We start from the raw sequence: 18,952 nt of genomic DNA on the forward strand, positions 1-18,952 counted from the left end.
TTCTTATCCAATTAATAAATTCCTTTCCAAACCCGAAATGAACCGACATCATATACTTCCACTCAATCTGATCAAACGCCTTCTCTGCATCAATAGCTAGTACCACTGCCTCAACCTTATGATCATGATACATTACGTTGAAAAGGCGTCTCAAATTGTAGTATATATGTCGGCCTGGGATAAAACCTGTCTGGTCAGGGTGTATGATGTCGGAAATATATTTGTTCAATCGGTTTGCCAATATCTTTGTCAACACCTTGTTTTCTATGGGGAGTAACGACACGGGGCGATACGACGACATCTCCATGGAATCTCTATATTTTTTCAAGATCAGTGCTATTGTAGCCTCATACAGTGTTTGCGGGAGTTTGGCATTTTCTTTGGATTGTTTAAACATTCGCAACATAAGTGGAGATAAACTGGCGCAGTACTTCTTATAGAATTCTATTACATATCCATCGGGCCCAGGGGCCTTGCTGTTTGGAAATGGTGCTATCGCTGTGTTAATTTCCTCTAAAGTTATCCCTGCATCGAGTGCAGCAGCTGCCCCCCCTGTCTAGTTTAGGAAGTTCACATTCAGCGAGAAAGCGTTCCATAGTTTGTGGATCAGTAGCATCGCATTTTGATTGGTGTAGCTCTGAGTAAAACTGCGCAAAGCATTTATTAATATCCTGCGGATCTGTTACTATTTTACCCTTCTTGTCTTTTATTTTGTGAATAGCTCTAGATGCCTGTACATGCCTTAGCTGTCTTGCTAATAATTTATGTGGTTTGTCACCCAGTTCAAAATAACTTTGTTGCGTTCTAGCAAGTAAAGAGCCCACCCATTTCGAAAGGATGGTATTGTATTCATATTTTAACTTTGTGATCTTCTCAAGTACTGTATACGAGGAATTCGTCCTAAAAACGTTCTCCTGTTCCCCTAACTCTCTTTCAATTTCTCTCAGCCTAGTATTGGCACGTTTCTTCCTCTCTGATGTATAAGAAATAATGTAACCTCTAATCACAGCCTTCAGATCACAGTCGTCAACATCCCCCGGGTCGTTAGTTCTGAGGAAAAAGGCAATCTGCTCCTTCAAATACTGACAAAAAGCCTCATCTTTCAACAGGTATGCGTCTAAGCGCCACGGTCGCCGACCTGTCGACATATTGTCGAGTTTCAGCACCATGGACAGAGGAGAGTGGTCCGTAATTAGAATAGGGTGATCGGTAACCGACTCAGCTGCTGAAATTAGTTTGGTGTCCAACAAAAAATTGTCAATTTTGGAATATGATTTATGAACTGATGAAAAGAAAGAATAATCCCTGTCTGTTGGGTGCGTCAGTCTCCAAATATCGACAATGTTAAGGTTTGTCATCAATGTATTTAGACAGACACTGGCATTTGATTGTTGAAGTGACCTTGATAGCTGTTTATCTAAAAGAGGATCTAACGTACAATAACACTTGTATCCGAGATATTTGGTATGGCCTTAAATACCCTTTGAAAAAATAATGGATCATCGAAGTTGGGTCCATATAAATTGACCAAGGTTATTGGTTTCGAATTCAGTGTACCAGCCACAATAATATACCGACCATTAGGATCTGAAATCGAGGATGAGTAAACAAAAGGAATGTTTTTCCTTATCAGGATTGCGGGAGCTTGTCATGCCACCTGTATTAATAAACGTCCCTCCTCCCGTCCCTTTACTGAGTGACTTCCCCAAACGAAGCACTCCTTGGCTAACACACAAACCTTAGTTCAAGCTGTATGTCTAGACACCCTAACTCGTCATCTATAGATGCTCCGCATATAAACTAATATTAAATAACACTTAACTCTCACATTAGGGGGTGAGTGGCGCTAAAACATGATATGCTAAACAATGCTATATTAGCCACAACATCTCACCTATCATATAAGTCCCAATTTCTGATCTTCTGATCGAAAAGACATAGGCCGGAAATTCAAACACATTCCTGGCCTGTATTTGGCAATTTAGCCGGCTGACACAGTCGTTCTGTATCCTCAGCCGGGGAGCTTGCTTGTCAAGAACAGATCGGCCTCTTTTGGGTTGTCAGACGTACGCGTTGATCCCTCGACTGTCACCTTAAACCGGGCTGGGAAGAGGAATCCAAATCGGATGTTGGCCACCCTACATTTGATGCGTACCTCATCATACTCTTTCCGTTGGTTCCTCACCTCCAAGGTAAGATCTGGGTAGAAATACACCCTGGCTCCGTTGTAGTTAAGGGGGAACTTTTGACTAGCCAGCTTGAGGATGAGATCCCTGGTCTGGGGATAGTGCAGCCGTACAATGAATGGCCTTGGTGGCCCGCCCTTGGCCGGCTTCGTTGCCTGTGATCTGTGTGCGCGGTCGATCAGGATGGCCGTTTTGAAGTGTTTACTCCCCAGCAATGCCAGTATCAGCTCCGAGACAAATTCAGTGGGTTTCCCTTTCTCAGTGTCCTCCTGGATCCCACATATTCGGATGTTCTGGCGTCTTGAATGCGACTCGAGCATTTCCAGTCGGGCCTTCATTGTTTTGTTGTCATTTTTGAACGTTGCGCACTGTTTCTCTATGTCCTGTAGCCTGGCCTCATGATCGACTGTCGTCTGCTCAACCTCATGCACCCTTCCCTTAGTTGCCTTCACAGTTTCGGCCAAAGTCCCAATACTCTTTGAGATATCAGCCAACCTTGTGTCCACCTTCTTGCTTAGTGAGTTTATGGCAGCCAGTATGTCACTTTGAGTAGGATCTGTGGGGGACTCTTGGAAGCTATCCTCTTCAGCTAACTCCTCGTGGGTCGGCGACGTTGAAATTGGTTCGTTGTCTATCTCATTCAAATGATCTTGTTTAGCGCCCCCTTTTTTGGTGCCTTTTCCCTTTGTCATATTTGTTTGAAGTTCTAAGTTGTGAGAGGTTAAGATACATACTAATTTGTTTCAAAATAGAGCGACGCTCTAGCAAAGCACATCTACTCCATAGCATGCCCCCCCCCCCCCCCCCCCCCGTAATTAAATTGTTGCCAGCAGCACAGTTAGTCACCATCGCTCTAGATAACATGAGAGTAAAATGGTCAGAGTGGAGTGTTCTCTCATTATGTGTCTGGAAGTAGCTAGGCAATGTTAGCCAGTTAGTTTGGGGGCTTGTCTGTCGTTGTGAGGTCAGAGCTTTCGGAACAACCCTACTTATTGGCCAGAGCATCCAGTGTGCGCTCTGAACGCAAAACGCTCTGAATTTATGAACGGACAATCTTACAGCGCAGTTGCAGTCACCAACGCTGAATGGGTGTAGACAAAGAAGGTTTTCTCCAACGTGAGTTTACAATTTGATCAACTTTCAAAGCAGAATTATTTTCCCATTGGTTCTTCAAATGCAGTGTATGATATACCATTTTGTAGCTCTGAGTCGCTACATAAGACCGAATCCAGGTGGTGAGTCACATGTATATAACATCACTAAAATCTAAAACCGGCAGTAATGTACATCGTACCAGCTCCTTCCTGACCTCCAGAGAAAAACAAGCCTTATGCCGGTAATAAAAACCTATTCTCAGCTTCAGCTTCCTTGTCAAGTTCTCCACATGAACAGTGAAGCTCAGCTTGTCATCAACCCACACACCCAAATATTTGTACACTTTGACTTGCTCTATAGTATGTCCATCCAATGTAGCAATGACATGATTTGTAACATGCCTGGCATTTGAAAATACCATGCATTTTGTTTGACATGAATTCAGAACCAGCTTCAGATCATACAGATTCTGTAGTATGGTGTTATATACTCTTTGGGCATTTTCAAAAGCTGAAGATAACTATCACTTGAATAAAGAACAGTGTCATCTGCATAAAAATGAACATCCGCTGTTTCTATATGATCCCCAATGTTGTTGATATACAAAATGAACAACAGTGGACCCGAAACAGAACCTTGCGGAACACCTGAGCACAACTCTATGGACTCAGATTTACAACCATCCGCCGTTACACATTGTGTACGATTTGATAGGTAATTTATAAACCAATCTTGAGCATTACCAGTAATTCCACAACATTTTAACCTTTGCACCAACACAGCATGGTGCACAGTGTCAAATGCCCTCGACAAATCAATAAAGACAGACACACAATGTAACTTCTTGTCAAGAGTATAGTGGATGTCATTTAAAACCTTCAATGTTGCTGAAACAGTGCTGTGGCCAGACCTAAAACCTGATTGCGTTCCATTTAAGATGTTGTTTTCTAGGTGGTAGGCCTTCAGCTGCCTACTAACTAAGGACTCCAGTACCTTTGACAGTACGGACAATTTTATATGGGTCGATAGTTGTCAAGTAGCGAAGGATCTCCACCTTTCAGGAGAGGCAGATTTCCAGCAGATTTCCAACTTATTCCAAGTATCTCTAACGGTCGCCCCAGCGTGAGTTGTTTTATGCACATAATGTCAGAATGCACTCACTGTTCCAAAATGTGATTATTACGCAACAGCACAGTTAACATGCGCTGCTTGCTAATTATCTATAGGCTATGTTTCAACTTGTAAATTTCAAGTTATTTTCTAACAAGTTGTATTTTCTAACAACATTTTGAATTGAGGTGTGTTCCGCCTCCTCATTAATTCACATAGAAGTAGCCCATTTCAGCATTGCAGACAATTTATGTTTGAGGCTTTACTGAGCCGGACAAACATCTCTCTTTGAGGAGAGCCCACGCACTTGTTTGCGCAGATCAAGTATGCAGATATTTGTGCTGTCTTGCACGAATTGGAACATTTTCTGGCTGGCGCTCGAAATGCCTTGCTTTCCTTAAAAATAATAACTTTGGACGTTCCTATCAAAGTAAGTTCCTTATTTTCTGTATATCGTGTTGTCGTTTCCACTGTAGGCGCATACAGTATCCATGTATGTATGTATGTATGGAGCATAATGTGTTTACAGTTTTATTCACATGTTTTCAAGCACTGGTAACAAATAATGCATTCTGATTATTTAATAAATTGTAATGGACACCGATGATGTGTGTAAAATACTTTCGTTTTTTGTAATGATTATAATGAGCTAATGCTCATTATAATCATTATGGCTGGCTATTTGCCAGCTATGTGTATGTGTTGGACCATGTTTTTTTGACATTATACAATGCATTCTGGGTGTCACGTAAACATCTGTCAGACCAAAGATGTTATAAGGTGAAGGAATGGTTCACAAATTTTTCGATTGAACTTCCGAAAGTGAATGATGTGATGTGAACGATGGTAGACAACAAACCCTCTTCAACATGCATACTATAGACTAAACTCATCTTGTCTCCTCTTGTTATCTTTGGTTGATGCGAAAAAACAAACATGGCGGCGCGCTCAAACTACCCATCGTCGGATTACTTTCAATTTCTAGAAAGTGTTTTACTCAATTATTTCGATCAATGGTAAGCTCACCCGTGATGTGATTCATTATAAATTGTAATTGCTATTAGCTAATTCATATTGTAGTTTCTGTCAGCCGAGAGTTATACAAATATGACCGCTTGTGTAACATCATTCTCTCCTCAGATAGCGCTAGGACAAACGTAGCCTACATTTTTCGGTTTGGATGATTGTGTTATGCTGTAGCTACTTCTGTGAATGTCTAAACATTGCATCCAAAAATAAACTGCTCACATTCTGGACATAACTTGGTAAGGACTGTGTTTGTGTAAAATGTTTCTGTGAAAAAACAGTGTGGCCAGCTCAAACGCTGACTGTTGTGTCAATTGAAACTGAACGTTCTAATCACACCGGTTTGAGCATATGCTGCAGGGACCACTGTAGAATGATCACACCCGTTTGTTGGTATGTGTGAAAAGTTTAAGGGGGAGCAATGATGTCAGCAGCTAGGTGTAGGAGGCAGGGGATTTCTTTCTATCAATTTCTTTAAGCACTTCTGAAACAGAGAAGGATGAGAAGGAGAACCTGGGGAAGGAGTGCACAGGGGTGTCAGGTAAATTCACAGGGGGCTCATTTATACCTTTTCAAATAAACTGCCTGCATCTAGAAAATGCTGATTTAAGGCTTTCAGAATAGAGGTTCTCTTAGTTACAACCTGTGTCTACCAACAATTGTTTGGGAAGCTGTATATCTCTTTTGCACTCCAAACCTTTCACTACTTGTCAAAATTTATCTGAAGTAGATTTAAGGTACTGTAGTGGTCTGTTTTCGGGTCATAGCCGTACCCATATTTCGAAGATGTTTAAAAGCCATCCAATCATCCGCCGAACCAGCCCTCATGCTTTAGCCCACATAGCATTAAGTTCCCAGTAAACCAAGGGTTTATCATCAGTAAACCAAGGGTTCTCTCTGCCCTTAATCCTGAATTTTTTTCATGCGTTGTGGAAGTAAGAAAAGGCTAGTTCAACATCGGGGATTAATGAATTCTATTCCATTCAATGCTAGATACATCATGCAAAAAAACTTGAATATCAAACTGCTTCCAGTTTCTTTTCATAATGACACGTGGAGATTGCTTAGGAATTTTATCATCTCTCACACAGGCAATAGCACAGTAATCACTAATGTAATTTGAAAAAATACCAGATGCATTTAAACGATGAGGAGTATTGGTTAACTTCTTTGTGATAGGGGGCAGCATTTTCACTTTTGGATGAATTGCATGCCCATAGTGAACTGCCTCCTACTCTGTCCCAGATGCTAATATATGCATAGTATTATTACTATTGGATATAAAACACTCTGAAGTTTCTAAAACTGTTTGAATGATGTCTGTGAGTATAACAGAACTCATATGGCAGGCAAAAACCTGAGAAAAAATCCAAACAGGAAGTGAGAATTCTGAGGCTGGTCGATGTTCAACTCATCGCCTATTCAATTCCCTGTAAGATATGGATCTGTTTGCACTTCCTACGGCTTCCACTAGATGTCAACCGTCTGTAGAACGTGGAATGAAGCCTCTACTGTGATGTTGAGTCGGATGGGAGGTGTTTCAGTCATTGGTCTGGCAGAATGCCAGTTCCTGGTCATGCGCATTCCAAACGATATCGTCTTGCTCTCCATAACTTCTAGAGACACAAAGGAATTCTCCGGTTGGAACCTTATTGGATAGTTATGATAACAACATCCTGAAGATTGATTGTCTACTTAGTTTGACCAGTTTATTCGACCTGTTATATAACTTTTTAAATTTTCATCCGAGTTCGCCTGCATCTGCGCGAGCGTTTGGACATGTGCACTAAACATGCTAGCAAAAGTAGCTACTTAGACATAAGTAATGGACATTATTGAACAAAACAACGATTTATTGTGGAAATAGGATTCCTGGGAGTGCATTCTGATGAAGATCATCAAAGGTAAGGGAATATTTATGATGTAATTTCATATTTCTGTTGACTCCAACATGGCGGAGAAATGTTGTTATATCTGAGCGCCGTCTCAGATTATTGCATGGTGTGCTTTTTCCGTAAAGTTTTTTTGAAATCTGACACAACGGTTGCATTAAGAACAAGTGTATCTTTAATTCTATGTAAAACATGTATCTTTCATCAAAGTTTATGATGAGTATTTCTGTTATTTGACATGGCTCTCTGCAATTTCTCTGGATATTTTGGAGGCATTTCTGAACATGGCGCCAATGTAAACCGAGATTTGTGGATATAAATATGCACATTATCGAACAAAACATAAATGTATTGAGTAACATGATGTCCTATGAGTGTCATCTGATCTATTTCTGCTTTTTGTGACTACTATCTTTGGCTGGGAAAATGGCTGTGTTTTTCTGTGGCTATGTACTGAGCTAACATAATCGTTTGGTGTGCTTTCGCCGTAAATCCTTTTTGAAATCAGACATGTTGGCTGGATTCACAACATGTGTAGCTTTAATTTGGTGTCTTTCATGTGTGATTTCATGAAAGATTGATTTTTATAGTAATATATTTGAATTTGGCGTGCTACATTTTTTCTGGCTTTTGGCCAAGTGGGACGTTAGCGTCCCACATATCCCAGAGAAGATAAGATCAAATCAATCAAAGAGGATTTCAGAGGATACTTTATATTCAACCGAGTTACACTGTTGTCAATCTGAGTGAGATTATAGGTATTGCATAGAATTTTGAGTTGATCAGAGCTAGATGTTAACCAATCCTGATTCAGAGCACCCATCAAGACAAGCTCAGAATTTACATGCTGTGATAACAATTCAAAAATACAATCCAGAGAGCCAGCAGTAGCAACAAGATACAACAATATTCAAAGATGAGCCGAGGTTGAGTTTCAAAGACAGATATTCAAATTGTTTAGTAACAAAAGTCAGAACGACCGCCGAGAACTTGTCTTTTACGTATGTCAGCAACAACACCACCCTTACATTTATGATATGCGCGAAAAACATTGTAGCCATTTATGCCAATATTTTTTATCTATAATAGAGTTTTTGAGCCAATTTTTAGAATGCATAAATACGTCAGGGTCGGCAGTTTTTATCCATATATTCACAACATTGTAAAAGCCAAGGGTAGACAACAGCAAAACGAGCAACAGCAGCATGTTTGTTTATTGCCCTATCAATTAACACAGCACTAAGCACATACAAAGTTAACAGAACATTCTAAGATATGTAGCCAACGCAGCGCTAAACCCTCATTTAAATGAGCTACTTCAAATAAAAAAACGTTCCTATATAATAATACAAACACAGCAAGAATCACTAATCAAATAGTCCAACAGCAGATCAGTAAAAAAGTAGGTGAGCAAAGCTCCGGGGAAAGAGAGAGAGTGGCAGGGGCACCTGTACCAGACTGGGAGAGACAGACCAGGGCAGACGGGGAGCAGTGCTGCAAGTAACAGGATGAGGCCGAACTAGGCAGACAGTGGTTCTTCCTTTAAAAGTTGCGTTGTACTGCAGCACAGCTTGCGGGCTGCCGCAAAATTCTATGGCGCGTTATTTAAGTGTCAGCCATTGTTGCCATTAATGGTAGTTAGTGCTAGTAAGCCCACCAGAGGGCATGTTTGAGAAGATAAGTTATTGAAATGACATGGAGATGTAGACCTAAGAGTCAAAGGGAGCCTTGAATAGAACAGACTATATGGGATTGATTTTTAGAAATGTAGCTTCATTAATTTGATGAATATTATGTTTTTTTTATTCCAAGAAAAAAGAAAATGCATTTCTTACTGTTGCTGTTTTAGCGTAACTTACTTATTGGTATAAAGGCCTACTTAAATATACAGTACATCAATCAATCACTCATGAATCTGTGCATGTCATCACACAGCATACAAGTCATCCATGTCTTTAAATACAGTCACGCTTTTTAGTTATAACACGATTCATTTTACAGTCACGGCTAAAGTGATTTAATTCATGAATGCATTTAACCGTTTTTAATATTGGCTATACTAGAGACTTTAAAACCTTTTTTTGTTAGAACAGACTATATGGGATAGAATTTTAGAAACTTATTCCAAGAAAAACGAAAATGCAAGTGAAGAGCAAAATAATCCTTACATTTCCACATACAAATCTGATTGATAAAGACCAGTCCCCTTGCTCTATCATTCAGTTACATTTATTCCCATAGTATTTCGTTATGGATTCATCCAGATGTGGTTAGAAAACATTTGGTGGGCTATGCAAAAGAGATGGGAGAAGTGACATGCCTCACAAACATCCATTAATACTGTACATTTAAAGTCCCTAAACTCAGGCAAGAGTCTATTGTACTGCTGATAGCCCATCAAGGAGTTGTTTGCAGAGTTCAAACACTTGTGAAAAACAAGTGTTTGAAAACATGTTTGAAAACAAAATGCCTCCAGCTGTACAGTCGTGGCCAAAAGTTTTAAGAATGACACAAATATTAATTTTCACAAAGTCTGCTGCCTCAGTTTGAATGATGGCAATTTGCATATACTCCAGAATGTTATGAAGAGTGATCAGATGAATTGCAAAGTCCCTCTTTGCCATGCAAATGACCTGAATCCCCAAAAAACATTTCCACTGCATTTCAGCCCTGCCACAAAAGGACCAGCTGACATCATGTCAGTGATTCTCTCATTAACACAGGTGTGAGTGTTGATGAGGACAAGGCTGGAGATCACTCTGTCATGCTGATTGAGTTCGAATAACAGACTGGAAGCTTCAAAAGGAGGGTGGTGCTTGGAATTATTGTTCTTCCTCTGACAATCATGGTTACCTGCAAGGAAACATGTGCCATCATCATTGCTTTGCACAAAAAGGGATTCACAGGCAAGGATATTGCTGCCAGTAAGATTGCACCTAAATCAACCATTTATCGGATCATCAAGAACTTCAAGGAGAGCGGTTCAATTGTTGTGAAGAACGCTTCAGGGCGCCCAAGAAAGTCCAGCAAGCGCCAGGACCGTCTCCTAAAGTTGATTTAGCTGCGGGATCGGGGCACCACCAGTACAGAGCTTGCTCAGGAATGGCAGCAGGCAGGTGTGAGTGCATCTGCACGCACAGTGAAGCAAAGATTTTTAGAGGATGGCCTGGTGTCAAGAAGGGCAGCAAAGAAGCCACTTCTCTCCAAGAAAACATCAGGGACAGACTGATATTCTGCAAAAGGTACAGGGATTGGACTGCTGAGGACTGGGGTAAAGTCATTTTCTCTGATGAATCCCCTTTCCGATTGTTTGGGGAATTTGGAAAAAAGCTTGTCCAGAGAAGACAAGGTGAGCGCTACCATCAGTCCTGTGTCATGCCAACAGTAAAGCATCCTGAGACCATTCATGTGTGGGGTTGCTTCTCAGCCAAGGGAGTGGACTAACTAACAATTTTGCCTAAGAACACAGCCACGAATAAAGAATGGTACCAACACATCCTCCGAGAGCAACTTCTCCCAACCATCCAGGAACAGTTTGGTGATGAACAATGCCTTTTCCAGCATGATGGAGCATCTTGCCATAAGGCAAAAGTGATAACTAAGTGGCTCCTGGAACAAAACAACGATATTTTGGGTCCATGGCCAGGAAACTCCCCAGACCTTAATCCCATTGAGAACTTGTGGTCAATCCTCAAAAATTCTGACAAACTCCAAGCATTGATTATGCAAGAATGGGCTGCCATCAGTCAGGATGTGGCCCAGAAGTTAATTGACAGCATGCCAGGGCGGATTGCAGAGGTCTTGATAAAGAAGGGTCAACACTGCAAATATTGACTCTTTTTACATCAACTTCATGTAATTGTCAATAAAAGCCTTTGACACTTATGAAATGCTTGTAATTATACTTCAGTATTCCATAGTAACATCTGACAAAAATATCTAAAGACACTGAAAGAGGAAAATTTGTGAAAATTAAGATTTGTGTCATTCTCAAAACTTTTGGCCACGACTGTACATAACTGCTGTAAATAAAAACACAGCATCTACAGTGGTACACACATATTATTGAATTCGATACTGTTTTAAAATGTATATGTTTATTAACCTACTGTGCAGTCTGACAAGTAAACATAGTGCATAATAAACATGGGAAAGTGCCTAATTCCTTACATAAGGGAGAGCAGGCCCTGTCCAGACTTTCTCGGTGACCTCAAGTACTCATTAACTCTGTCTTTAATGCTTTTTCGGGTTGCATAAGTCACTAGTGAGACTCATGTCGCCTACGGTAAGCCTGGAGTATATGGACAAATATTTTTTTCATCTCTACATGTAGGTCTCCTGACTAAACCGGATCTAATTTGTTTGGCATCAACTGAAAACATTCATCCGTAACTGCCATGGCTACAAGCAAAGAGGAACTGGTGAAGGCCATCAAGATGTTTTGGCTTGAGAAACTGACGATAAAACAACGCAACAAAACATTGATCATCTCTGCAAGGTTTTTCCCGTGGTCGTGGAGCTGGGGGGAAGTGAAACTAAAATGTAGCTGAGATGTACAGTAGTTGAAATAAACATCTGCATTTTGAGTATTTTTATAATTTTATTAACAAAAGCATAAAGATGTACAGTATATGCTTTATCCAACATTTTGCGGTTGCATATGAGGTTTGTAGTTAGAAATGTACAACTTTAGATTACTTAATACATTCAAGATGGGGGATTTTTTTTTCACACCTAGCCGAGCTAGACTATTCTTTTGTAAATAAATGGAGGTATGAAGAGTCAATTGTCCTGCTAATTGCCCATCATGGAAACATTTGCAGAATTCCCAGCCTGCTACGCTTGTGAAAAACAAAATGCCTCCAGCTGTACATCACTACTGTAAATAAAAACACAGCATCTAAGTGTTAAATATATTATTGAATTCTATAAAAAAATGTAAACGCACATTATTTTCAATTTTTTACTAACAAGTGGTTGCCATGGTGAATAAGCCAATAATAATTGGTATGATACGGCTCTGGGATCTCAGCAGATCAATAAAATGTCCCTGTAGATCTAATTAAATTTAGAGGATTGGAGGATTCTAAATTAATATCTAAGGGGATTTTATACAATTATAATGCAGGGTTAATAATAAATTAATATATTTGTACAGTAGGGGTTGATGCATTTTTCGGTAGGGCAAATCTGGTCTGTGATAGAGATAGAAATGTAAAAACTTACAGATAATATCTAAGGGGCTTTTATATAATTATAACACAGGGTTAATAATATTAACAATCTTTGGATCTCTCGGAGCTCATTATGAGGCGCCTTCTATCTTCAATATAATCATTAATTCAGAAGGTTGTAGTAGGTTATAATAATCCATGCCTTCTGGGTTATGGGTGGCGTTAGAATTTTGGTTGTCAGAACTATTAAAATCAACCACTGTCAGTCTTTAAATGCTTTATTATCCAAATGTTTAAAGTGTGTGTGGGCGACGGAGAGAAACAAAATGGTGCAGTTTGAGGCCATGAGGCAGAGAGTGATGCGGGCGCTGGAGATGGGGTTGTTAGCAGGTGGGTCTGGGCAGGTGTGATGTAGTGTGTCGTTGTGTAGGTGCCGAGGCTATATGACTGCGCCGTCAACTTGATTATTTAGCAGAAATCACTTGCTGCTTATATTCAGTCAACACAGTTGAAGTCGGAAGTTTACATACACTTAGGTTGAAGTCATTAAAAATCGTTTTTAAACCATCCCACAAATTTATTGTTAACAAACTATAGCTTTGGCAAGTCGGTTAGGACATCTACTTTATGTATGACAAGTAATTTTTCCAACAATTGTTAACAGACAGATTATATCACTTATAATTCACTGTATCACAATTCCAGTGGGTCAGAAGTTTACATACACTAAGTTGACTGGGCCTTTAAACAGCTCGGAAAATTCCAGAAAATGATGTCATGGCTTTAGAAGTTTCTGATAGGCTAATTGACCTAATTTGAGTCAATTGGAGGTGTACCTGTGGATGTATTTCAAGGTCTACCTTCCAACTCAGTGCCTCTTTGCTTTACATCATGGGAAAATCAAAAGAAATCAGTCAAGACTTTTTTTTAGACCTCCACAAGTCTGGTTCATCCTTGGGAGCAGTTTCCAAACGCCTGAAGGTACCACGTTCATCTGTACAAACAACAGTACGCAAGTATAAACACCATGGGACCACGCAGCCGTCATACAGCTCAGGAAAGAGTTCTATCTCCTAGAGTTGAACGTACTTTGGTGTGAAAAGTGCAAATCAATCCCAGAACAGCAGCAAAGGACCTTGTGAAGATGCTGGAGGAAACGGGTAAAAAAGTATCTATATCCACAGTCAAAATCCAATGACCGCAAGCATACGTCCAAAGTCGTGGCAAAATGCCTTAAGGACAACAAAGTCAAGGTATTGAAGTGGCCATCACAAAGCCCTGACCTCAATCCTATAGAACAATTGTCGGCAGAACTGAAAATGCGCGTGCGTGCAAGGAGGCCTACAAACCTGACTCAGTTACACCAGCTCTGTCAGGAGGAATGGGCCAAAATTCACCCAACTTATTGTGGGAAGCTTGTGGAAGGCTACCCGAAACGTTTGACCCAAGTTAAAAAATGTAAGGGCAATGCTACCAAATACCAATTGAGTTTATGTAAACTTCTGACCCACTGGGAATGTGATGAAAGAAATGAAAGCTGAAGTAAATCATTCTCTATTATTCTGACATTTCACTTTCTTAAAATAAAGTGGTGATCCTAACTGACCTAAGACAGGGAATTTTTACTAGGATTAAATGTCAGGAATTGTGAAAAACTGAGTTTAAGTGTATTTGGTTAAGGTGTATGTAAACTTCCGACTTCAACTGTATATCTTAAGAATATCATGGGAATATAATTGAACATTTTCGTTTCTCTTAGAATAAAGACCTTAGTGTAACAACAGTTTTAGTAAGTAATATGCTACAGTCCAGTTACAGCTTCTTCTGACCAAGTAGAAACAAAAAAATAAGTGTATTTTTTGGGGTGTGCGTGCAGGACAGAGGAATAGTAATTCTTACACTATTGTTCTAAATTCAATCACCTTCTTCATCCTCATCATTCAGTCAATTGAAATTCAATTTTGAAGTCTGGCAGAATTATCCTTTTCTATTTGGTTAATATTGTCCATTCACTGACAGCATTCATTCAGATAGAGACACATTAGCGCCTTAGGACCCAAAAGCATCATCAGTGCTCGATCACTTCGAACACACTGACAGCGGCATAGCGCAAAATAGTATGCAGCATCATCTGGGTATGTATGCAACAAAAGTTCAACATTCACCTTCTGCTACCATTTCTGTCAAACCGTCTACGCATACAGTTTGACGCATACTTTCGATAAATCCAACGTATGCACCACACCGGACATACTGCAACTTCCTCTGCAACGCAATGCTGCAAGGCAAATGCAGCGTTTCATTGGTACCAATATGCAATGACACTGTCGGTGTGTTCGAAGCGTAACTCCCCCTTGTGGTGGTCTGGAGCAATGACGCAGGGTAACGTACTAAACCACAAATTACCTCTAAATCCTGCGGCATATTTTCAAAACTTTTAAATGAGGAACCACTGTAGATGAAAACAAAACCATGAAGGTGATATAATCGCTAACCAGAACTGTAATAAAAATGGCTAAAATCCAGACCAGAATGGATGGTCATGTAAAAGCAGGGAGCGAAATGTTTGATCAGATCCAGTGTGATAGAGAGGAGGTACTGACTTCTCGTAAAATTGTTTCAAAAACGAATATCGGAACCTAGTGCTAAATCTCACATATGATAGACAGCAAGCTCCTCAATTTACTACTGGGGTGGAAGGGAAATAATGTATTTGGATTTAACCATTTGAAAATACACTGCTCAAAAAAATAAAGGGAACACTTAAACAACACAATGTAACTCCAAGTCAATCACACTTCTGTGAAATCAAACTGTCCACTTAGGAAGCAACACTGATTGACAATAAATTTCACATGCTGTTGTGCAAATGGAATAGACAAAAGGTGGAAATTATAGGCAATTAGCAAGACACCCCCAATAAAGGAGTGGTTCTGCAGGTGGTGACCACAGACCACTTCTCAGTTCCTATGCTTCCTGGCTGATGTTTTGGTCACTTTTGAATGCTGGCGGTGCTTTCACTCTAGTGGTAGCATGAGACGGAGTCTACAACCCACACAAGTGGCTCAGGTAGTGCAGCTCATCCAGGATGGCACATCAATGCGAGCTGTGGCAAGAAGGTTTGCTGTGTCTGTTTGCTGTGTTTCCCTCTGGGCAGGTGCCTGGGAGCCTTGCACTGGGCGCACACCGAGCAGGAGGAAACATAAACCCTCACGTCCTTGGCCAAGGTGGACCACCATTACTTCCCACTAAGGCAACGCACTGTCCGGCCGATGCCAGGATGACCAGAGGAGGGTGACGTATGGGCCCAATAGATCAAACGGTCGCGGACAGCAGACGGAACGTACAGGTGCCCAGCTGGACACTGGGGGGGACTGGGCTCTGTGCGTAACGCCCGCTCGTTGTCCGCGTCCAGCTCCCACACCACCGGTGCCACCAGGCAAGAGGCTGGAAGTATAGGAGTGTGATCCATGGACCGCTCCTCTGTGTCATACATCCGGGACAGTGCGTCTGCCTTAGCGTACTGGGAACCTGATCTGTAGGATAGAGTGAAAACAAAACGGGTAAAGAACATAGCCCACCTTGCCTGGCGAGGGTTTATTCTCCGCGCCGCCCGGATGTTCTCCAGATTGCGGTGGTCAGTCCAGATGAGAAAAGGGTGTTTACCTCCCTCAAGCCAATGTCTCCACGCCTTCAGAGCCTTGACAACAGCCAACAGCTCCCGGTCCCCCACATCATAGTTTCGCTCCGCCGGGCTGAGCTTCTTCGAAAAGAAAGCACAGGGGCGGAGCTTTGGTGGCGTGCCCGAGCTCTGAGAGAGCACGGCTCCTATCCCGGGCATCGGACGCGTCGACCTCCACTATGAACGCCAAAGAGGGATCCGGATGAGCCAGCACAGGAGCCGAGGTAAACAGAGCCTTCAGGTGACCAAAAGCTCAGCCGACCACTGCAGCCGCACCGGTACCCCCTTCAGCAGTGAGGTAATGGGAGCTGCTACCTGACCAAAACCCCGGATAAACCTCCGGTAGTAGTTGGCAAACCCCAGAAACCGCTGCACTTCCTTTACCGTGGTGGGAGTCGGCCAATTACGCACGGCTGAAATGTGGTCACTCTCCATCTCCACCCCTGACGTAGAAATGCGGTACCCTAGGAAGGAGATGGACTGTTGGAAGAACAGACATTTCTCAGCCTTGACGTACAGGTCATGCTCCAACAGTCGACCAAGCACCCTGCGCATCAGTGACACATGCTCGGCGCCTGTAGCGGAGTATATCAGAATGTCGTCGATATACACCACTACACCCTGCCCGTGCAGGTCCCGGAAAATCTTGTCAACAAAGGCCTGGAAGACTGATGGAGCATTCATCAACCCGTACGGCATGACGCGGTACTCATAGTGCCCTGAGGGGGTACTAAATGCCGTCTTCCACTCGTCCCCCTTCCGGATACGCACCAGGTAGTAAGCGCTTTTGAGATCCAATTTTGTGAAGAAGCGCGCCCCGTGCATTGACTCGATCGCACTGGCGATGAGAGGCAGCGGGTAGCTGTACCTCACAGTGATCTGATTGATCCCTCGATAGTCAATACACGGGCACAGACCCCCATCCTTCTTCTTCACAAAAAATAAACTTGAGGAGGCAGGTGAAGTGGAGGGCCGAATGTATCGCTGCCCAGGGATTCGGAGACATATGTTTCCATAGCCACCGTCTCCTCCTGTGACAGAGGATACACGTGACTCCTGGGAAGTGCTGCGTCTACCATGAGATTTATCGCACAATCCCCCCCATCGATGAGGTGGTAATTTAGTCGCCCTCTTCTTACAGAAGAGGTGTGTGCACTCTTCTTACCTGGTCTGGACTTTCCACCGTAGTCGCACTGATGGAAACCCCCACACCTCCCTGAGCACTCTCGTGACGACCCCTTGAGAGCCCTCTGTTGCCACGAAATAGTGGGGTCATGACAGGCTAACCAGGGTAAGCCCAGCACCACGGGAAACGCAGGAGAATCAATAAGGAAGAGACTGATTCTCTCCTTATGACCCTCCCGCGTAACCATGTCAAGTGGAGCGGTGGCCTCCCTAATCAGCCCTGACCCTAATGGTCGACTATCTAGGGCGTGCACAGGGAAGGGCATATCCACAGGAACAAGGGGAATCCCTAAACTATGGGCAAATGAACGGTCAATAAAATTCCCAGCTGCGCCTGAATCTACTATGCTGGGAATGCGGGGAAAACTCAGGAAATGAAATAAACACATACATGTGAGCAACCGGGGGCTCTGGGTGAGCCTGGTGCCGACTGACCTGGGGTAACACGATAGTGCCCTGCCTGCTGCCTCGACTCCCTGAGGAACCCCCCAGCACCGACCAGCAGTGTGCCCTTTGCGGCCACAGATGGTGCAGGGAATGGCCCCTCCTCCGGTCGCCCTAAGTGCAGCACCTCCCAGCTCCATGGGCGTCGGAGCGGAGGTGCTGGGGGATGGAACTGACAGGTCCCGATCCGGACGTCCACGGGCAGTCAGCAGGTTGTCCAGCCGGATGGACAGGTCCACCAGTTGGTCCAATGTGAGGGTGGTGTCTCTGCAGGCCAACTCCCGACGGACGTCCTCGCGCAGACTGCACCTGTAGTGATCGATCAGGGCCCTGTCGTTCCATCACGCGCTGGCGGCCAGGGTCTGGAAGTCCAAGGCGAAATCCTGCGCGCTCCTCGTCCCCTGCCTCAGGTGGAACAGACGTTCAACTCTGCGTAATGGTTCAACGCCGCGTCTCCCTCACTCCATACGCCGTTGGCCCACTCCAGGGCTTTGCCTGAGAGGCAGGAGACGAGAGCTCTCACGCCCCGAAGGAGCCTGGTGGACTGTCGCCAGGTAGAGCTCCAGCTGGAGTAGAAACCCCTGGCATCCGGCAGCCGTCCCATCATACTCCCTCGGAAGCGCGAGTCGAATCCCGCTGGGACCAGATGAAAAAGGGGTAGACAGTGGGACCTGCTGTTGTGGGGCTGGTGGAGGCGCTGGAAATCCTCCTCCTCTCTCCCAATGATCCATTGTCTGCAGCACGCGATCCATGGCTGTGCCCAGACGTTGCATAATGGTCGCGTGCTGCTGAACTCGCTCCTCCACTGCAACAGGTGGAGGAGCGGTCTGCTGCTGCTGACTCCCTTCTTCGGGTGAGTGATTCTGTAAGGGTCCTATCTGTAGCTGGTGTAGGGAGTCAGGCGCAGGACAGCAGATATGAGTAATCAAAGTACTTTACTCAAAAATACAAATATACAAGGCAACAATGATAGCCCACAAACACGGACCAAACTACAAAACACAATCACTCACGAACACAACATGGGGAACAGAGGGTTAAATAATAAACAAGTAATTGGTTAAGTGAAGCCATGTGTGATAAGACAAAGACAGAACAAATGGAAAATGAAAAGTGGATCGGCGGTGGCTAGAAAGCCGGTGACGTCGACCGCCGAAC

General features: G+C 43.0%; 1 protein-coding gene across 1 annotated transcript in view; it reads right to left on the reverse strand.

Annotated features, from left to right (window-relative positions):
* LOC120061870 (relaxin receptor 1-like) overlaps positions 1-18,952 on the reverse strand; it is a 128,271-nt gene that overhangs the window by 87,398 nt on the left and 21,921 nt on the right. The window lies entirely within an intron of this gene.

Source organism: Salvelinus namaycush, chromosome 17, assembly GCF_016432855.1.
Source record: "Salvelinus namaycush isolate Seneca chromosome 17, SaNama_1.0, whole genome shotgun sequence".
Taxonomy (NCBI): domain Eukaryota; kingdom Metazoa; phylum Chordata; class Actinopteri; order Salmoniformes; family Salmonidae; genus Salvelinus; species Salvelinus namaycush.